Here is a 22,084-nt window from a genome sequence, read left to right as displayed (position 1 = left end):
TATCGCTTTATTTCGGTTTTTAAGAATTTATTCATGAGTGGGGCCATCTGGTGAATGAGCTCCAGGGTATCGTTGAGAAGTACTTTGCGAAGGTTCGATATCATGTGTGTAAAATCTCTGGATAAGTGACGAGCTACTGTTTGCGCTTTTTCGAGATCCGACATAGTCCATATGTTATTTTTATGGCCGATTGTGCTAAGGCCGGTTTTTGAACTCTTTAGCTGTTTTCTAACGAGAGTAATCTAAAACGGAGGATGCATCGAGATTAGTGAGATAATTTTGTGGTTGAGCGTGACGTTCGTTTTTGAGAAGTTCCTTGTGTAAGCGAGTTCAGAATTTTATTGTCGCCAGGGTGTCTGATTTGTTACCAATGCTTTCTCACCTGGCGTTTTTCTATCAGGTTTGTCTTCAACTATACGCTTGTCGCTTGGTTACGGAAGGTGTAAATTTCCAAGCTGCTTGCGGGACGTATTTGTTTAAATGCTCTATAGCATCAGTTATATCTTCATTGGTCTTATGGGTATTTCAGATATATCCGGGATACCGCTACAGAGAAGTCGATTAAATCGGGGGTTTTATTTGTGTTAGTCGGTCAATATGTTGGAGAGTCTGAGGAGGCTGGGATGAGCTTCAATTTTGTTATCGTTGCTAAGAGCTGGCAACATTTTAGGGTGCAGAGTCGAGATCCCAACGCACTATGGGCTGGCATCAAGGAAAAGCGGCCATAAATCGAAATCAAAACATTTTTTCGTGAAACTTGGTATATAAATGTTTTTGGGGTCGCTGATGTCGAATCTGAAATCAGATTTTAGAAATTCAATATGGCGGATCCAATATGGCGACCGAAAATTTAAAAAATCCATATTTTTATACAAATATTTGCATACATGGGTTTTCGAGGTCGCTGATTTCGAATCTGGACTCAGGATTTAAAAATTCAATATGGCGGATCCAATATGGCGACCGAAATTTTAAAAAATCAGTTTTTTTATACAAATATTTGCATACAGGGGTTTTCGAGGTCGCTGATTTCGAATCTGGACTCAGAATTTAAAAATTCAATATGGCGGATCCAATATGGCGGCCGAAATTAAAAAAAATCAATTTTTTATACAAATATTTGCATACAGGGGTTTTCGAGGTCGCTGATTTCGAATCTGGACTCAGAATTTAAAAATTCAATATGGCGGATCCAATATGGCGGCCGAAATTAAAAAAAATCAATTTTTTATACAAATATTTGCATAAAGGGGTTTTCGAGGTCGCTGATTTCGAATCTGGACTCAGAATTTGAAAAATCTTTATACCAAGCGCCTAAGTTGAAAATTCCAGCACTTTCATAAGCCTGTTATTAGCCTGCAAAGTTTGGTGAACATTTGCAGTTTCCAGAGCCTACCACGAGGAGGTTACAGGTTTAGAAGACTCCACTTTTATTTTTTTTTTATTTTTTTTAATTTTTTTTTTATTTTTTTTTATTTTTTCTTTATTTTTTAAATTTTTTTTTACGGTTTTTTGGTTTTTTTGTTATTAAAACGATTTTTTTTTAAGATTTTTTTATTTTATATTTTTCTTAATTTGAAAATTAAAGATATTTTAGGAAAATAAAATTGATTTCAACTGAAAATATTTTTTTTTGCTTTTTTAAGATTTTTTTTTTTTAATTTTTTTATATTTTTATATTTTTTTTATGATTTACTTTTTTTTTATCTCTTTTGAGGAGTGGCCGTTACTCTTCACTTTGCGGAACCTCTGGTAATGCGAGTAATGCAATTACTGCAGATGGAAGAGGCAATTTTTTTCGTTTTTGTAGTCGTGAACTCAAGCTATGAGACGCTATTAGTGGATCTGAGGAATCCATAGAACGCAAGAACATATCTTGCATTGTAGCTTCTCGACTACATTTCCGACTGTGCCGCTCACGGTAACACTTATAATTTTTATTGCGGGCTTCAGAAGCTTCTTCTGCAAACATTCCTACAGGTAAAATACTATTTTCTATAATCGCAGAGCCGTGAATTAATATTTTATGAACCGTCGCAGGCATAAAATACCAATTGTAGTTCGCAACATAAATTCTTGCAGTCTGATGGCACAGTATATTGAATTTATTAGGATCTATCGGCAGATGGCAGGATAAAGCCATTAATATTATTGAAAAGTTGGTTACTAATTCTGTATTCAACTCTAAACAATTTGCAAAGACTTCTGAATTTTGAAAAGCCCGACGAGCTGAATTGCCATCATTACTGTTTCCGCAACCTCTATCCTTGGGCATGTCCACTTTCAATCCCAATTTCTTCCACAAAATATCTTGTATTTCTGCTTTTCTGCGCGAATATTCTTTTTTATCAACTTCGTTTGAGACTCTCCACTTTCTTATATTTTTCCTGTATGAAATATTTAAACAGCATTCCAAAATTTTAATCCAAGCGTGCAATGGACTTATGCCATGCTGCAGGGAGCCAGTAATTGGTAAGAAAACATCTGTCGCAATATTGGAAAGATCATTGAATTGTTTTGGTGTCGCGTGGCAAATTGGACATGACTGTGATGATGTTGTGTCAGTAAGTGCATTTAAAACTTTACCATCTATTAGAGTCATATGCAAAGAAAAATGTAAACGTATACGAAAATGTTGTACCTCAATTTCCAAGCACTCGAGCTTATTAATTTGTTCGTCCATTATTTGCTTTTGTGATTTAATAATTTCAGTAGTTTCTTTTATCCATTTAAGTGAAATTGGGCGACAAAATTTTTCAGATTGAGAAATAGCGTTGTTCCACAAAATGGTCCCATTTGACGTTACTAATCTTAAAGGAATGCATGTACAAGCAAGTAAATTTGTATCAACTTTTTCTACACTTGATTCAGAATAAGGTTGTTTGAATGATGGAAATCCACTGGTTCCATCAAACCCCCAAGAAAAAATAAAAACAGCTTCAATGTCGCAAAAATTAGACTTCTGTGCATATAAAAGTACTACTTCTTGCTGCAACTCGGCAATTCTTCTGGCAGTATGATTTAAAAGCGCTTGAAGATCGCACTTAGCTTCATTCTCATTTATTTGAATTAATTCTTTTAGAGGTCTACATTGCTCTTTAGCTTCCTTTAATCGATCGTAAGGAGGCCAAACATCAGCTCCGCTTAATTTTGTTGCTAACCTTATATTTGTATAAACTGATTTTGAAAGCCCATTATCGATCAAAAAAGCCAGAGCTTCTTCAGGAGATTTCACAATAAGTGAAAGCGTGGCTTTACTGGATTGCTTTATTTTCACGCAATACTCTGGGTTTTCTATGATTTTCTTCAAAACCGAACTTAATTCGCACTCCTGAGACTTTATTGCAGCTTGTCGTGCCGCCAATAATATTTTTAGAGGATCGTTTTCACATTGCTGGCTTATTTTTGCAATTGCCCGCCGCTTCGATCGATCTGACATTTTTTCAAATTCAACACATGGGCGACCACGTTTCAAGGAAGAAGAATCGGAACTAGACTTTATTCTTAATTCTGGAATGAGAAACTGTGAATTAATCCATTCGACATTTTTCTCTGTAAATGATTTATTATTTTTTTTGGTTTTTTTGTATTTAACCTTTCTTTTAGAAATAAGAGACGCAACCATCTTAACTAAACGCTTAAGATCCTCAGAATGTACCTTATTTTCTTCAATTAGTAATTTATTTAAAATATATTTTACACCGCTTCCTTTTTCAGCATCATTGGCATCTAAAATTTCCTTCTTCGTGAATGTCGCCATTATAATGAAACAGCTTTGATTAAATTGCATTTAACAATGAGCCGACCAACTAAGTTTCGAATTTTCTGAAATTTATTTTTGATTTAATGCCTACTATGTTGTTAGAAGCAAAATTCTAAACATTTAAAAAAACCTTCCCCCAATCAGAATTACGTTCTCCCAACGATTTTTTTAATTTATCATGGCTACTTTGTTACTTTTGTAATGTAAACAAAAAAAAACATTTCTATTGGCTGTGTAACGATTTTTTAAAAATATTTTTAATATATCAAAAATGATTCAAATCTGTCAATTCAGTAAAACGTTATGGGCATTTGAACATAGACACAGTACAAAAGCTGTTCAGAGCGCACATACGTTTTTACCGTTATCTCTGAAAATACTAAAAAGCGCACATTTGCGCATTAATAGGTAATAATAGATACTTCAAAGAATATTTTCATATTGAAATTTTGTTAATATCATGGAGTGCCAAAAGTTGCCAGCATTCGACGGCTAAAACTTTTTGGTAAAAAACAACATTTTAAGAATAAAATTAATTTTTTTTCGTCAAGTTCCTTTATTTCAAAGCTTTTTCAGTATAATCTGTGTTGGAATATTCTAACTGAATACAAAAACGTAAAATTTACCAAAAATATTTTGAGCGATATTCGAATTTCGCACTGTTTTTAACTATATGACCAAGTGCAAAAAAAGCCGAAGTATGAATGGTTATCGCCCTTTAATGGCAAAACTACTAAACGAAATTCTCTGAAATTTTGCTCATAGCTGCTCTAAAGTGTATAAATATCAAAAATATACTCCATTGGTCCCAGTTCCAAAACCGACTTTTGGCCACCTTTCTTGATGCCAGCCCATAGTGCAACGGCGTCTGCAAGAAATCTGTTGCCGAGGTTTGAGAATAATTTTTCATATTCCTCAGATTTTTTAGCACGCTTGGGTGGGCTGTAAACTACTGAGGATTTTCCAAAACTATACTCATGACTTAAATATCCTATGTGGAATAGGAGTTAATGCTTTAGTGTTTTTATGAGAATAGCATAGCCAGCACGCGCTTTTTTATCGGGGCGCATTGTGTAATATAACTTGTAGTTTGCGATTCCAAAAGTAGCTTTTATCGGTGAAATGAGTTTCAGATAGTAGGATAATATCAAAGTCGTGTGATTGAGAGAGATGAGAAGCAGGTTTATTTCTAATATGTGTTTGGAGAGCCCATTAGATTTCCAGATCATTGGCCATAACACAAAACTCTTCTGGTCCAAATAATTTACCTTTGACTTCAGAGTTTTCGTGATCACTTTGTTTTTAATTTTAACTCATTTTTTTATTTTTATAAATTTATAAAATGCATGATAAAAATGAAACCCCCAAGCTGACATTTTTGCAAAATGGTACTAAACGACATAATAAGCACTCATGCGAACTCGATAAAGGTAAATATCTAATTGACTTTAATTTAATTTCACGCCAAATAGCATACTGAGCTGTTATTAAACAAACACATACATATGTACTCGTAGTACAGAACACACACAATTCTGAAAATAATTCTGTTCCATTCAATTCATGTTCTGACATTCGCAACGTTTGTCCTCTGTATGCAAACATAAAAATTATATTAATATTTATAGCATTATTTTGTGAAACAGCTAATTAATATGCATCCGTGTATACTTAACTTAATGTAAATCGCATGTGATATGTTATTATTGCCACACTGTCGTTGGTGTAAGTTAGTACTCTGCTGTTATTTTGTGTAGCCTGCAGGCTGTTGGACAGGTTTTGTCCATTTTGATGAGAGAAATATTATATAATATGTAATTGCCAGTTAAACAACCTGGCATCTTGCGGCAGTCGCTAGACAGGTGGTGAATATAAGCCTCAGGGAAATTTGACGGGGTGTTAATTGCATTTGCTCAAACCAATTCTGGAACAATACGAGTTAATTAGTTCTGCATTATTAAATTTGATAGTAGCCATTATTGCGTTGGACGGTATCGGTTTGAAAATGTGCATATATAATTTGATTTAAGGGTAAAGCAGATCTTTGATAGCAATAATTGATCATAGGTTAATTTTTTTCAGGCAATTGGTACTAAGGGATTCGGTAAACTTAGTCATGGGACAATTCTCAGTTGAACAACGCGTAACGGTGATCCAAAAATGTTTTATGAAGATGTGCGTTATGGAAAAAGCTCTTATTAAATGCATTGCAGGTTGCGCGATGAGCTACTTTTCACCTGAACGAATAAGTTAGCATGCAGAATGCCACCTTTGAGAAAACTTTTGGGTTACTGAATACTACATTTGATTAAAAAAAAACTATTCACCCACAACGCCAAACTTTTTTGACTAATTTTTGGGCTGGCGGAGTCATCAGACCGAACTTTCTCGAAAACTATACCGGTAATGCTATTGCGGTGAACGGTGAACGTTCCGTGACATTATAACAAACTTTTTTATGGTTTGAATTAGATGATGTGGACTTGGATAATATGGATGCTACGGTCGGATGATATAGTATGGAGCACGAAGTTCTCAAGACGCAGTACTATTTCACGAAACAATTAGGTAAAATAATCACCAAAATCCTCCTTCTCTGGGGCATACTTGAAAAATATGTTCTATAACAATAAGAGCTGATTCCCGAGCCGAAAAAAGAATTTACACCTTTTTTGGGAACGGGCCTACGGTTTTATGCCGCTTGAGAATAGAAGATGTTTTTTTATGAGAAGCTTTTACATAGCAGAAATGCACGCCTGAAGAAACAAAACAAAATTTAGAAAAATAAATAATTGGTGTTCTTCTGTTATGCTTTTGGCTGAGCTTCTCATCCTGTTTGTGGTGTGCGTCTTGGTGTTGTTCCACAAATTGAGGGACCTACAGTTTTAAATCGACTCCGAACGGCAAATGGTTTTTATGAGGAGTTTTTTATGGCAGAAATATATTCCAAGGTATACCATTGCCTGCCGAGGGGCGACCTCTTTTAGAAAAACAACTTTTTCTTCATTTTGGTGTTTTACGGAGGTTCGAACCTACGTTGTCTCTGAATTCTGAATGGTCGTCACGCAACAACCCTTTCCGCCACGGCGAAGAAAAAAATTATACGCATTATAAATGTTATACAGCCTGAACTTTGCCAAAATTCTTTAAAATTGTGATATGTTCATCCTGTGGGTGTGTTTTATACCAAAATGCCATAGGCAATAATAAATGATGATATAAAAGTAATGCGATAACGTTTGCCATTAACTGTTACATTGGCGCCAACCTCGTCTTTGAGGAAATATGGGCCGATGATTCTCCAGCCCGTAGACCGCACAAAACGTTGTTTTCAATGCATGTAATGGCTGTTCTTGAATGGCTTTAGATTGCTCTTCAGCTCAAATCCGGAAATTTTGCTTATTGGCGTAGACATTCAGCCATTGCTGAACAAAATTCGTTGACCGGAGCATGCGATGGACTCTTTTCACAGAGCGTCGATTTTCGTAAAACAATTCTACGATTTTTAAACGGTGTTGAGGCGTAAGTCTTTCCATGATAAAATATCAATGAATACTGAAAAAATTATGTATTTAGTTTAACGATAGTCACACGTTATCTGTCAAAGAAACCCTATTGAAAAAAGTAACTGTAATCTGATCAACCTTTATAATTTAGATTTAATGCAAAAGTATAGATGTGCCCCCTTTCCATATTTGTTTCCAACATTATGGCATAAGTATGGCAGTATTCCTGAACACTTTCCACCTTTTTTAACAAAGTAAAGCTTGAGCTTGTCTATATCTTTAAATAGAGTGTAGCTCTCATTTCCGGCACCCATTTAACAATTCTTTCAAAGAATAATTTCTCAATATTTTGATGCCACTTTCCTACTTCCCTTCTTAAACATCGGACATATTATGCTGGTCTGAAAACACCTTTCTGTTTCAAAAAAAAAAAATTGTATTTAAATTTCTTTAGTTGGTTTGTCCAAATCGTATATCTCACTTTATTGGAGGGCTAGGGCACGTCTTTAGCTTTCCCGCACAGAGTTTACGAGTAATAGAGTCACAAATAATAAACTTTTTTACTTTTACGACATATTTTTCTAAACTCCTTATTTGCTTCTTTATATTTGTTTTCATCATTCGGATCAAGGGTATCGCTAAATGTACGAAGGCAATCAAAGAAAATTAAACGCGCCTTTTTACATTTATAATTAAACCACTCTTCCTTTTTATATGGATTACTCGTTTTTTTCTGTGGAAACGACATAAAAGATGGCACACCCTGTATATGTATTAAAAATGTACCAAATCGGTCATAGATAAGATCAGTATATAGATAATATTTCGCTACCAGCCTTTTTTCGCCGGATTTCCAGTGTGAAAAATATCCTATTTAATTTCGGTTTATCCGTTCCGGAGATGAGTGTGTTTGAACAGGCAAACAGATAGACATACATATTATTTAATATGGCCAAATTATATTCTGTTAATTAACATCCGTAATGCCGCTTATACGAGGTGTGGCTATTAAATACCTATATTGACATTACTATGGGACAAGCACAAATACGCGAAATGACAGCGACTGCCAGCTGTTTGGCGTGAAGGCTTCGTACCGCTTTCGTGAACAAAAAACTGATTAGTCATAGTGCTTATTCGCTTTGGAATTGTTGTTTTCTTTCGTTAAACAAATTTTACAATATGCCAAAATGGTATGAAGTGCCATATGCTACTTATATATGGTAGCTACACTCTGAGAGCTATTGAAAACGAGCCAAGCATTTGCTGGGCACTATCCACAGATCCAATTTCACTGGGAGCCACAAAAGCTTGAATGACCAAATCAAAACTAAAATCAGAAGATTATGCACCCCCACAGGATTGCAAGAGGTCAAGCTATCAACTTGCATTACTACTTTCACTTTCCAGCTGATTTCTTTAAAAAAGTAAGAGAAAAATTACCCGAATTGAAGACGAACGGCCTTTCAGCACAGCACCGACTCATTCCGCATAATTTGCGTGTGGGTTCTAGCTAATTGCAGCCTTCCAGTGTTAGGTCATTCGCCATATTCAGCGGTACCCCTGCTATGCTGCTTTTATCGGCTCCCTAAAGTAAACTCTGCATTAGAACGAAAAATATTTCAATCTCATATATTTGAAAGCGACAGCGGCATACGTTCTGAAGCAGTTGACAGAAGAAGATTTCCAAAAGTGTAGTGAGCACAGAAGAATCGTGTACATATATTGAAGATGAAAGTACGCAAACGTGTATGAAATAAAAATAAAATACTAATAATGCTGTTCAATAAGTTTTCCGGTTCGACAAGAAAAACACAATTTTATGGTTTGAAATGCACTTTATTATTCAGTATAGCCACCTTGAGCATCAATACACTTGTTCCTACGAGATTCCACTTTATTAGTTCCATCCCTCGAGTGAGAATCTGGTTGGGCTGCAAAATACACCTCCATAGCTGTAAAGACCTCATCATTTAATGAAAAACGTTTTCCACGAATGCATTTTTTTAGGTCTGGAAACAGATGGAAGTCGCTATTAGCCAAATCTGGTGATAGATATTCCAACAATTCGAATTCATGGATTTATGGAAAAGTCCTTACACACTTTCAACATTCGTTCATAAATTTGCTTTGCATTTCAACCTGCCCAAAATAAAAATTCAATCACCGCACGACACTTGATTTTTTCCATTGTAGAAAATATGTGACACGTGGATACTAAATGGCCTGTAATCAAAGAATGAATTGAGGGATTGAAATGAAGCTTCACATGCGTTCATATGAAGAGTGTACCAACGTAACAATGCGCTCTCTTATCGAACCGCGAAACTTATTGAACAACCTGGTATATAAAAAAATTTCACACAATTAGAAATACTACATTCTTGTCTTTTTATTTATATGATTTTTATTGATAGCTAATCACATCAGGGGCAATGTGCCTATTAAATAAAGGATCTTTCAAAAGTGACGCCAATTTTGTAGTGAAACAATTTTCTAAAAATTGTTGTATCATGATAACTTTTTTATATAGCCGAAGATCTGATATTTACTTATACATATAACTTCACAGTTAAAAAATTAAATAAATATAAATCACTTTTGCGTATTTAATTATTTTTCAATTTTGAAACATACCTATTCCATTTGATGATATCCCTTATGCACTTACTCACCTATATACCTAAATATGTACGAGTATGTCTATCTGTAGGGGCAGACAAGTTTAAATACGAAGCATTTATGTAAATGCAAATGAAGCAAGAACAATGGAAAACATAACAATGATTTTAAAACTTGTAGCATAAATCTGAAAAAATACATGACATAGTGACTTTGGTTAGTACATCGGTTTTCTATAACAATCATATGCACTGCGCTGCTCTATTCGGTTACTATGCACGCATGTGTGCTGCTACCAAACTATCACCAACGTATGATGTTAAGGTGCAATGTGTTGTTATAATCGACATGCAATTTTATGGCATGTTTCTAGAAATCCCTATTCATAACATGGCACAGTGGGACTACCATGTTTATTAATAGCGCATGCATATGCACATAGAAACTCATATATGTGTTTGCATGTGTAAGTACTTATATACAAGGTGGGTCAACATTAATCGCCCTAACGAAATTTTAATAATCCTTGCAAATGACGTCGTACGTCAACCATATTTGACACTTGTGAACAGCTGCAGTATACAAACTGATAAGCAATGGAGCGCGTAAGAAATAATGATTTCCATCACTGAAAACCTTTTTTTTTGTTTCATTTAGTAAAAAAGTTATTCAAAAAGAAAATTAATGATCAATTCTGCGCCACCTTGTACAAATGAACATCAATTGTGTCTATGCAGATTGTTGGCCAATACGGAAATTATATTGAGCGTTCAAAGCATTAAGCCAGGCATTATAGTCTACAAACATAGGTACATACATCCGTAGTTAGTACGTAGTTGTGATTATGAAATTAATATTGGCAGTTGCTTCCAAGGAGATACCATATAAGCGTACAATATGTACTAGAACAATATTGTGAATGAAAAAGTCCACAATCGGAAATAAGTATGCTAATATTCGGAGTCGATGTATGTCTTTCACCATAGGTGGTGCTAGTAAGTGGCAAGAGTTGCACTGTAGTATACTAGGTTGTTCAATAAGTTTTGCGGTTCGATAAGAGAGGGCGTTAGGGCGTTGCGGCTAGTCTAACTTTTTTTGTAAAGTTTTTTTTTTCATTTCAATCTCTCAATACATTCTTTGCATTTACTATCGACGTGTCACACTATTTTCCACAATTAAAAAAGTTAAGTGTTGTGCAGTGATTGCCTTTTTTCGGGAAGATTTAGAAGCAAAGCAAATTTATGAACGAATACAGAATGAAACAAAAGAAATTTTGTTTTTGGATTCTTGCAAGCCTGCAATTGTACCCTTTTAGATCAACTGAAGGAAAAAGTCATGAAGAAAAGCCCAATTTGCATAAGAAAAGAAAAAAATATTTTTCGCCAGGACAATGCACCGTGTCACAAGGGCATTTGAACAATAGCTAAAAAACTATGAAAAAAGTTCTAATTGTTGGAGCATCTATCGTGTTCACCAGATTTGGCCCCGAACGACTTCCATCTGTTTCCTTAACTAAAAAATTCATGCGTTTTTCTACAAATGTGAGGTCGTTACAGCTGTGAAAGTGTATTTTGCAGCCCTTCCAGATTCACACTTTAGCGATGTAATTCATAAATTCGAATCTCGTTGGAGCAAGCGCATTGATGCTCAGGGAGACTATACTGAATAATAAAGTGCAATTTCCAACCATAAAATTGTGTTTTTCTTATCGAACCGCAAAATTTATTGAACAACTTAGTACATGCAGGCAAGGAATAAAAAAGGAGGAATTTAGTGTTTTTCAAAATATTCTTCTTAGCAATCAATGCACTTTTGTATTCGGTTGAATCAGTTTTCAAAGCACTTCAGCCTCTCAGAAGTGGATACCGACAAAACGAGCCGCTTAAAGGCTTCAGCAGCTACTTCAGGCGTTGAAAAATCTCGTATTTCATTTTTAATGTTCGAGGCCAAAAAGAAATCGCTAAAGGTTGTAAGGCCGTCTACCCATTCATTCGATCTTTTGAGTGCTCTAAAACTCTTGTGTGAGCCGATACGTGAGAGCTCGCATTGTCTTGGTGAAGGATGATTCGTCTTCGGCGGTTGGTTTTCCTTAAATCTCCGAAAACTTCTGTCAAAGAAATGATTGTGTACCACTAAAATTTAAGACTTTTGTTGTATTACGCTCGTCTGGGAACACCCATACTGTCGATAGCTGTTTTATTCCTAGATCAAATACATACATAGATATAAAATGTGTGACCTGTTACGATGTCATGTTAATGCAAGGTTGCCTTTACTTCGAGATATGTCGCATGACGATGTTGCGTTATCGATTTACGCACAGCATCAATTGCTTCTGGCACAACAACCCTTATTAGACGGCCTTCACGAAATTTATCTTGCAAGAATCAACAGACACCATAGAACTCGTTTCAGTAGCAGTGTTCCACAGTGACCCAGTGTGGTGCTTCAATGCCAAAAGTCAACGAACTCGTAAGTTGTTCAATGCACTCTTGTCTCGATAATCCACGTCGAAAATCATAATAAATCATGACACGAATATTCACACGGGTTAATTCCATCTTTTGAGTGAGATCCATTTTTATTCAATGGAAAAATAACAAATAAAGTTCGCAAGTGAAAACGTTAAATGAGAGTTCATGCTGAAAATACTAAACATTCCGATAAAATATCGGCTTACAGCTGGTCGCACATCGTTCAAAAGTCGACGTTTTTAAAAGGCACCCTTGGTATTCGCAAACAAAACGATATTTTTTTAAAACATAAATAAGATACTATATATACTCCAAAAATAGTTTGCAATATGAAATCCGAAGAAAGGCCGCAACAAATTTCAAAGCCATTGAACTGTACCCAAAAGATCGGGTATACGAGGATGGTTCGTGTGCTGCGATCTTTCAAGCAACGGCAAAACTAATTACAGACTGATTGATAGCTTAGTTTGGATTTGGCAGCTATTCGAGTAAAACGTGTTTCGTCATTTTAGCCAAGATGGAACAAGAGCAGTATCGTTCGGTAATTCGGTTTTTGTTTTTGGATGGGGAAAAATGAGAGGAGATAAAGGCAAAATTAGATGCTGTCTATGGGGACGCCTCGCCATCTATGACCACAGTTAGATATTGGTTCAATGAATCTAAACATCCGTTTTTGATGAGGAGTGACCAGGACGCCCGGCAGACGTAATTACCGAGGAAATCATCCACAAAGTTCACGACATGATTCTCGCTGATCGACGAACGAAAGTGCGCGAAGTAACAGATGCCATAGGTGTGTCGACGGGAATGGCAATTAATATTTTACATGATAAATTGGCGATGGAAAAATTGATGGCCCGATGGGTGCCGCGATTGCTCAAAAGCAACAACAAGCGGATGCGGTTGTTAACTTCGAAACAGTGTTTTAAAGCAATTTAAACGAGATCCGAAGGAATTTTCGCCTCGAGCTGCCACCGTTGATGAAACTGGATTAACCAACATAAGGAAAAAAACTAAGCAGCAATCAAAACAATAGATTTCCCCCGGTGAATGTGCTCCGAAGAGAGCGAAGACAGTCCCGTCGGCCGAAAAGGTCATGGCCAGGATTTTTTGGATATGAGCAACGTCATCCTCATGGATGTTTTAGAAAAAGCAAGAGCGATTACAACGAAAATACTACAGTGAGTTATTTGACCACTGCTGTTTCAGTACGATAACGCACCAGCACATTCATCCAGAGTTGTCGCCACCAAACTGCATGAATTGCGTTATGAATTGCTGCTGCCAATTTTTGTTTCGTTCATGATATTTTTCTTGAATTATTGGCATTTGTAATATATTTTCATCACCTTTAATCATTTGTTTTACAAATGACTCGATTCCGTTCCGCTTCAGCAAAGATTCGCAGCAGGAAATTCGAAATATCAAATTTTTCGCTAAAATTTTGTGACATCCACAAATCAAGCTTTGTTTTGTGACAAGTGAAATTGAGAGTTTAAAGTTTTACGCTATTGCAAATGTGTATGTGTGTTACAGGTTGGTTGAAAAGTATTGAAAGCTATATCTATTTCCCAACAGGGAATACAAATTTGGATGCCATTTTAATAACTCATATTTCATTTGAAAACAAAAAAAGTATTTCGAGCTGTGAATTTACTTTCGGTTCACAAGCAATTTGAACTTGACATGCCAGTGAATGTTTTTATAATAGAAAGAACCGAATATCTTACGGTGATAAAATTATTTATTTTGGAAGATATATCAGCAACATCGGATAATAGGGAAAGTGCTAAAAGAATTTGTTCCTTCAGTTCCCATCGAATAACGATGGGTTTTGGAGTTTAAACCTGGTGGTGAATTGAAGTGGAATCACGTAGTAGACATTCAAAGGTGTAACAACACTAGAAATTTTGGAGCATGTTTTGTATGTTATTGTTTGTGAAAATATAAGTTTGACTGAGCCAGCCATTGCTGATACCATTGGCATCCCAGATGAATGAATGAAGAATTACATTTGAAAAAGCTGTTCGAAAGTTAGTTAACAGTTCAACAGAAAGCTGTAGAACAAAATATTGCAAAGTTCAATAGAACAGTATATTCTAAATATTATCACAGAGATGTCATAAAACTATTGGATGATGTTTGGAGGAAGTGCCTTGAAGTCAACGTTGTCATATTTGGGTCAATAATTACTACTGTTTGGACTAATTTACTTAAGTTGGGCGACTAGAACAAGTTTTTTATCGGTTTTGTAACATGAATTTTTTTTGTGGACAAAATTGAATCCGTGCCCATATAATTGCCAATTTTTTTAATATGTAATGTTATTATTGAAACACAGTACCAATTTAGTGTTCTCAACTATGGTGAGTTCATTTCAAATAGTGCGATTAGTGTATTTTAGTCCAGTACCAAACATCACTGTAAATTACTATCTTTTATACATTACTCCCTGGTCGAATTGTGGTAATGGAAAACTAAGTAATTTATGTACTGTAGATAAAAAACTCTACAAAACCTTTTGCTTTCAAAACTCCGAAGTCAGACGCAGTAGGCCAGGCATTGTGTTTGTAATTTTGTCAATGTTAAGTATGTAAGTCCAGTGGCGCGCCTTTACATACTTCATTATTTTATAATAACTTGCGAAGACTATGAATTATTAAAAATTTGTTAAACAGTTTTACAAAAAAACAAAACTAATTAAACTAAAATAAAATTAAGATTATTTTATTTTTGCTTTCTTACTTTTCTATCAACCTGTATGTAGCTTGCTTATGTTGGTATTTCAGTATTGGTGTAATCACATTTTGGCTTACCAAATCTGCACATTTTCTAATTTATAAAAGTGATTTCCCCGCGAGGTAAGTATTAATTATAAATCAGTATACTCGTACATCCACCAGCCGCACCTGTGCTTTCAAGTGAAGGTTTGCAAATATGCGCATAAACATATGTAAGTATATATAATATGGTATGCAAATTTTTGCTTAGTTTAGGCATTACATCTAAAACACGAAATACATATATTTGTGTCAGTTAATTTATTCCTGCAAATGTATTGTATTATTATATTTTCCATTAAAAACAAAAAATGAGGATGAAGCATTTAAATTATGATTAGTTTTTTCCCCCAAATTCGCTATATAGATTTCTAAAATAATAAAATAAGAATTAGAATTATTAACTGTAAAATTATAATTTCATAGCAGCAGGCAATAATAATGCCAATATTTGCCCTCCTCTCGTGCAGCCAACAGACGGGTTGGAGTACGGATAATTTTTGTTTCTACGACGGACTACCGTCAAATCTAAGTCAGTTCAGCCACAGAAAAATGCATCAGCTGAATTAAAATTTAGAGGCATATCATCCAAAAATGGTAAATTATAAGATCCCGATATCGGTGATATTATTACTCGTTCTAACGTAACAGAAATAAAAATAATACAAATATCCAATTATTACACCAGCAAATCAGCTGATTCTGTCAAATTTACTGAGAGCAGGATAACAGTTCGAGGATGTCGTAACCTTCTGTATTTCTTCCGTCGGCATACATGATAAATTTTACACGGCAATTATTTATAGAGAGAAGAAAGTGTCGATTTCTAAGCGGTAAGTAACGCGTTCAAAGTATCAAAAATTGTGAAATGGGACTTAAAATTTTGCATACCAGGTTCAAAATGGCTCATTAAGTTTATAATTTGCTTAACATGATTTTAACAAGAACGCTTAAAATGTCTTGTTATGGCAGAAAAGGGTTAAAATGGTAGTTGTTGTCCATGGTTTTGAAGGAGAAAGAAAGAAAGGGTATCTTATAGAAATGCTCCGAATAGTGTTCAATGTGTCTCATAAAGAGGGGGACTGTACCACCCCTTAGTCGTACTTCTGTTTTCTGACGATATAAGGATCTTTACAAGTTAAGATTTCATGCTAAACAAACTACTCATCCTTGTCCTCATGGGGAGATATAAAAAACTCGTAAAGTAGATAAAACCTCTCAAAAAATAAATAAGAAAGAGCTCAAAACTCAGAGCTAGATTCACGGAAGCATGTTATGATACCCTTTCAGTTCTTTTGAATGCACATTTCCTTTAAAATTAGATCATAAGTATGTACACAAGCACATTCTCTGATATATTAGTAGATGATGGTAATGAGAGAACCCCAGGTAATTTGTCTTCTTTTCGTCGGAAATAGATTGCATTTGATTTAAAACCCCGCTCTCAACTCTGCTTGATTTCTTTTTGCATACTATGAGGACCGCCATTTTGCTCCAAGCCTAAAATACACCTACATACACTTCCAACTTCAAGTGAACAGACTTTGGTGCTTATTCTGTTGTTCGGTTTCTTTGTTAATCAGGTGTCCATGAAGATGTTTACATCTTCTCTCAATTTAAAGTTCTTATATCATTAAATTTATTTTGTTTAATTATTTTATTTATTATTATTAACAATGTCAGCCTCAATTCAAAATTTAATTAGAATGAAAACTCACTCAATATAGCAAAGTCAAGTGGGGGCGATTCGGAGTTAAAAGCCTGTCTAACAGTAACTTTACAGCATTGATATTTTTAGCAGACACGAAATGTAGAAATTTTTTACCAGGTTCAGGATAAAAATATCCTGTTAGCGCTTGGAGCTATTCTATTTTTGGAACATGCGCAGCAATTTTAGCTTGTTATTAAGGGCGAAGAGTACAGAAAGAGAGAATGAGAGGATAGAGTGTGTTTGTAAGGCTTTGATTAAGTGTGAGGGAGGGAAATCTCAACATTATGAGCGGATGAACTACCCTAATGGCAGAGAATTTGTTTCACAGCTGAATATGGCTACTGGATAAAAAGTGTTCGGCCAAATGACAATATTGAAGTTTGAGATGCTGTTGCGCGTTTGTGCTCTACGCGCGATATATATGCAAGTACATGTAGTTAAGGATAAGCAACTTATGGACATGCTCTTTGTGACAAGGATGCCATTCGTAAAATGAGTGAATGAATTGCTGAATTCAATAAGTTTTCTACATGTAATTTTATGCGCTCAGTAATATTTGGTTTTTTTTCACCTCTGTAAAGTGCGCATTTTTGTCAGCTATGCTCAGAATCTCATTATCCATGTGGTGATGTTGTGGGTGTCAGTATGCGTGTGTATGGAGCTCTTATTTTGGTCAGCAAAGCGCTGGCAACGCCAACGCGAAAGCGAGCTTGTCAGCCATTGAAAAGTTTTAGTGCAGTTCCAATCCGAGTTGCGTTCAGTACGACGGTAGCGTGCAAAGGGCATAGTTTGGCAACGCAGAAAGGAGATAACTAGTTACTTTTCAGCAGATTTCAATAAAAAGCCAATTTATATGTAAGAAGTTGCAATTAATAAAATAATTATATAAAACGAGTATCGAAATTTAACGAAAAGTGAATTACAAAGTAAACTTAAGAGAAATTTGTATCGTTTGTTAGATCTGTGACCACAGGACTTTTCGGCTTACAGACAGCGACTTGCCACTGTTGGCTCGCGTTTTGTATACGTTTCGTGAGTGTGTATATATATGCTTTCTATGCGCAAACGTGCTGTCTGATGTGAAAATTTATCTTCAGTGAAATGTTTGCAAAATACTAAGTTTAAAACAAGTGACCGAAGATAAAGAAGTAGAATTATTTAAAAGCAGAAATTGAAGATAACAATAAAATATATAAGTTTAATGAAAAAAATATATTTTTGTGCAAAGACACTAACAATAAAAACATAAAGAAATCAACTCATATTATATCCTTCTTAAATATCCAGATATGCGATATGCTTAAAATAAAATACCTCAATCCGCATGCAGACTTCCCACCAATTTTGTTTGTTTGTTGACGTAAATGTATAGACAGTTGGCAGAAATTTTGCCTGAATGTAAAAAAAATTAAAAGTTCATAAAAAATTTAAATTTACTAAGTGCCTGCCTTAAAACTCTCAAATATTATTTTACTTGCTTAAAAAAACTTGCTTCGCTCAAATAACGCCTTAAAGTATACCAACATGTTTTTTGACCGAAGTATTACGTTCATTGTTCGGAGTTTCCTTATGCCTGCTTTTTATTAAACCATTCATTTTCTTTCATTTGCTACTATTGCAAAAAGCTTAAATGCCAGCATTGCAGCATTTTATGGAAAAGAGTTTTTCGTCAGAAAATTGCATTAAGGGAATTCATAATGAAGTGCAAATGATCTGGCCTCATGGCATTTGTAAATTATGATGGCAAATATATATTTCGCTGTTGCATTGCCATGATAATTTGCGAATATTGTGATGACCGGTGATTTGCACTTAACTGTGAATTACATTAAATGAAGGTCAAACATACTTACTAACCATGGCATGAACTGTTCCCAATACCGCAGCCGTTAAAGACTTCAAAAATATTAAACTGCAGTTTTTCAAATATTTTTATGTGCCGTGTATGGTCTTATCCATGCGATAAAAATTTTGCAGTAAATTTTAGCTGTTTCTTCCTAATACGCTAAACAGGCATAACTCAGACCTCAAATACATTTCAATACGAAATCGTAACGAATCGAGTAGGTGGCGCGAGAATAGCGATATTAGGAAAATTGCATTTATGATATCTTGAAATACTCAATTATTAGATAAAGGGAGTTTCGTCGTCACTACTGTGTGTTATGTACATCATGTACAGATTTTTAGCGGTTTCTATCAAAAATTCATTAATCAAGGTACACAGTGAGACAGCCATTTTGTCATTGGTGGCGCAGGCGGCCGCCGTAGACGAATGGGTTGGTGCGTGACTACCATTCGAAACTCATAAAAAGAACGTAAGTTCGAATCTCGGTGAAACACCAAAATTAAGAAAAACATTTTTCTAATAGCGGTCGCCCCTCGGCAGGCAATGGCAAACCTCCGAGTGTATTTCTGCCATGAAAAAGCTCCTCATAAAAACATCTGCCGTTCGGAGTCGGCTTCAGACTGTATATATATATATATATATATATATATATATATAATGATTCCTACTCAGCTTGAAAGTATTAGAAAACGTCCAAACCATGTACTTAGTATATCTTGGTCTAGTTGTTATTTTAGTTTCTGTAGACTTCAGTTTCTTCATATGAATATTTGATCTGCGAAAACTCTTAGTGAAATTTTCCGCACAACAGTTCCCTAGAGCATCTTAACCCTCTTGCCATTCAACGACACTGTAATGAGCGATCTAGATATAAATGTTATCTTTTTTTTTGTACTTTTTCGAAATACACTTAATAGGAAATCCATTATGTTTGCTTGACATGTTGGCTTTATTTATTTAGTACAGTTAGAAGTCCTTGATTTAGGTCTATCATGCGTCGTTTTGTTCCCTAACTTGTTGCTATTATGATGGTTATTCCATTAAGCCTCTCTCCTTGAAACAGCCTTGCATATTGGCAAAAAACTGGAACAGTGAATTTTCACAAACTTCAGTTGAGGTGAACTTTTCATCAGCATTTCGCCATAGATAGGAACATATGGCGGACAACTTGGTACCAGCGGCGGATTATATAGTAAAGTGGATGTAAAGGAGTCTCACAAACAAGTTTTTAGAGCTTTAGATGCGCCGTTGCGTCCCGGCGTTGTTCTGATGGAATACAACATTTCTCCAAGTGTCTAAAGCAGGTCGTTTCTGGGCAATTCTTTTCTTCAAACGGTTCAATTGTAGGCAGTACAGAACCAAATTAAAATTTAAGTCGTGGGAAAGCTGCTGAAAGCGGATGGTTCTCTGACATTCCCAATAAAACATTGAGTATTAGAAAGCTTAAAGATTTTACTGCATGAGCATAGTGTTTTCATTCTGAACTGGGATCATTCCATCGGGAATGTCTGTGAAAATGCTTCTCAGTGCTATTTAGTAACAACAATTTTTATTTGTATTGACTTGCCAATAGGTCAATACACGGCGTTAAAAACAGAAAGTATAACGTCTAAGGAGGTAAATCGAACTGCCCTAATATATGCTTTACGTCAACAAGCCAATAAAGTTGGAACTGTTCTCTGAAGCTATTGTAATTTCATTTTTCAAAAATCATAATTTTTCGATGAATTTCTAGAGTGACACTTGTGTTGATTTCAATCATTTAACGCCGAATATTTGGCCTCAGTCGTCGTGCATCTTAAACATTCGGTATTTATATACAACGCTACGTTGCGAGCCGTTTATATTCGCGAGTAGATTTCAAAAGCGCCTGTCACATGTGCTCAAGTACTAACGAATTTGGAAAAGTGAACAATTCAACTATTTGAAAATCAAATATTTCTGGCGTTTGAAGTAAAGTGGTAAGTAACTCCAATGAAATCAGAACAATAGAAAACAAGAAAAAGAAGGAATTAAGAAAGAAAGTGGACCGCAAAGTACATGTAATAAGACTGTCTCTCATTGACTAAAAGTAAAATGAATCCAACTCAGGATGAAATACCTAAACCCAAATAGTAAAATCTCCAAATCCTTTTGTATATGCAATTATAATACATATTTTTATGGCCATATTAAGTTAAAAATTTTTGCCTGAGTGTATTTTGAATAAATACAAAAAAATATTAAAATTCGTATCATGGTGAAATATGTAGTTCATCAGAGTCTGAGTCACGCAAGATGTTCGCCATTTTTTAGTTTTTGGAAATTACTGATATATGGAAAGTAGGTGGGGTAATTTACAGATTTCGCCCTATGCTGGAGAAAGAGTAGTACGTGAATACTATTTTTTTCCCGCCGACCTTTCTCGATTGTTTAAATTATGCCAGCTACTAAAGAGGTAGTATTTGCTATGTATGCTAATACAATTCTTAGAATATACGTTTTTGGATAGTTAAAAAGGCTTACTAGTTTTAAAATAACTTACAGAAAAATGTCGATGAAGTTTTTAGCTAACAGCGCTTGTTCCAAATTTAGTTGATTACTTCTATTAATTGCCATACATACGTAAATATATAATTCACGCTTATACTCTTTTTGGGTGTATGGTCGAACCCCTCCTACTATTTGCGGCGTGCGTCTTGATGGTGTTCCACAAATGGACGGACCTACAGTTTCAAGCCGACTCCGAACGGCAGATATTTTTATGAGGAGCTTTTTCATGGCAGAAATACATTTAGAGGTTTGCCATACACATTGAAGTTGCTATGTATGTCGCTTGTACGGTCTAAGCTGGGGGGTACTAAAAATATTTTGAGGTCACATCTTCCGTGCCTTATCAGTAGACTTGAACGTATTCAAAAGAAGTTTCTTGGTTTTGCACTCAGATTTTTAAACTTCTGTGATCCGATTCCTCCATACAGAGCAAAATGTGCATTTAGAATTAAAAATTGTTACAAAGTAGTAGAAGCATACTTTTACTCTGCTTTCAATATTACCTACATATTATATAAATGGTACAGTTGGTATTACTCTTAGATCCCATTCATTTTCACATACCTCAAAAAAATGTTCGGAGTAATGATTGATTCTTCTTACAGCAGGTTAGAATGCCTCCACCGCACCTTTAACTAGAAGGTGAGTGAATGAGTTGAACCAGATTTCAAGTTCATTGACTTTTGACTTATCGCTACCGGAATGTAATTTCAAATTAGCACTCAATAAATTTATTAAAGAGTTGCGAGAAATAGTTTGATATATTTAATTGTAGTAAATTCTGTTACTTCTAAAGGGCTTTCCAATAGCAGGTGTTAGTTGTTAAACAGGAGAGATGATTAACGAT

The 22,084-nt window shown here is 35.1% G+C and overlaps 1 protein-coding gene across 1 annotated transcript in view; it reads left to right on the top strand.

Moving 5' to 3' along the window:
• The first annotated feature begins 17,607 nt into the window (after positions 1-17,607).
• The window catches only part of LOC129242375 (uncharacterized), an 82,252-nt gene continuing 77,775 nt past the window's right edge, over positions 17,608-22,084 (top strand). The window contains exons 1-2 of the mRNA XM_054878981.1: positions 17,608-17,711; positions 20,441-20,666. The gene's annotated coding sequence lies outside the window, so the exon portion shown is untranslated. The remainder of the gene's footprint in view (positions 17,712-20,440; positions 20,667-22,084) is intronic.

This window comes from Anastrepha obliqua, chromosome 3, assembly GCF_027943255.1.
Source record: "Anastrepha obliqua isolate idAnaObli1 chromosome 3, idAnaObli1_1.0, whole genome shotgun sequence".
Classification (NCBI taxonomy): Eukaryota; Metazoa; Arthropoda; class Insecta; order Diptera; family Tephritidae; genus Anastrepha; species Anastrepha obliqua.
The sequence above is the reverse complement of the archived record's forward strand: the minus strand, read 5'-3'. Positions and strand labels throughout refer to the sequence as shown.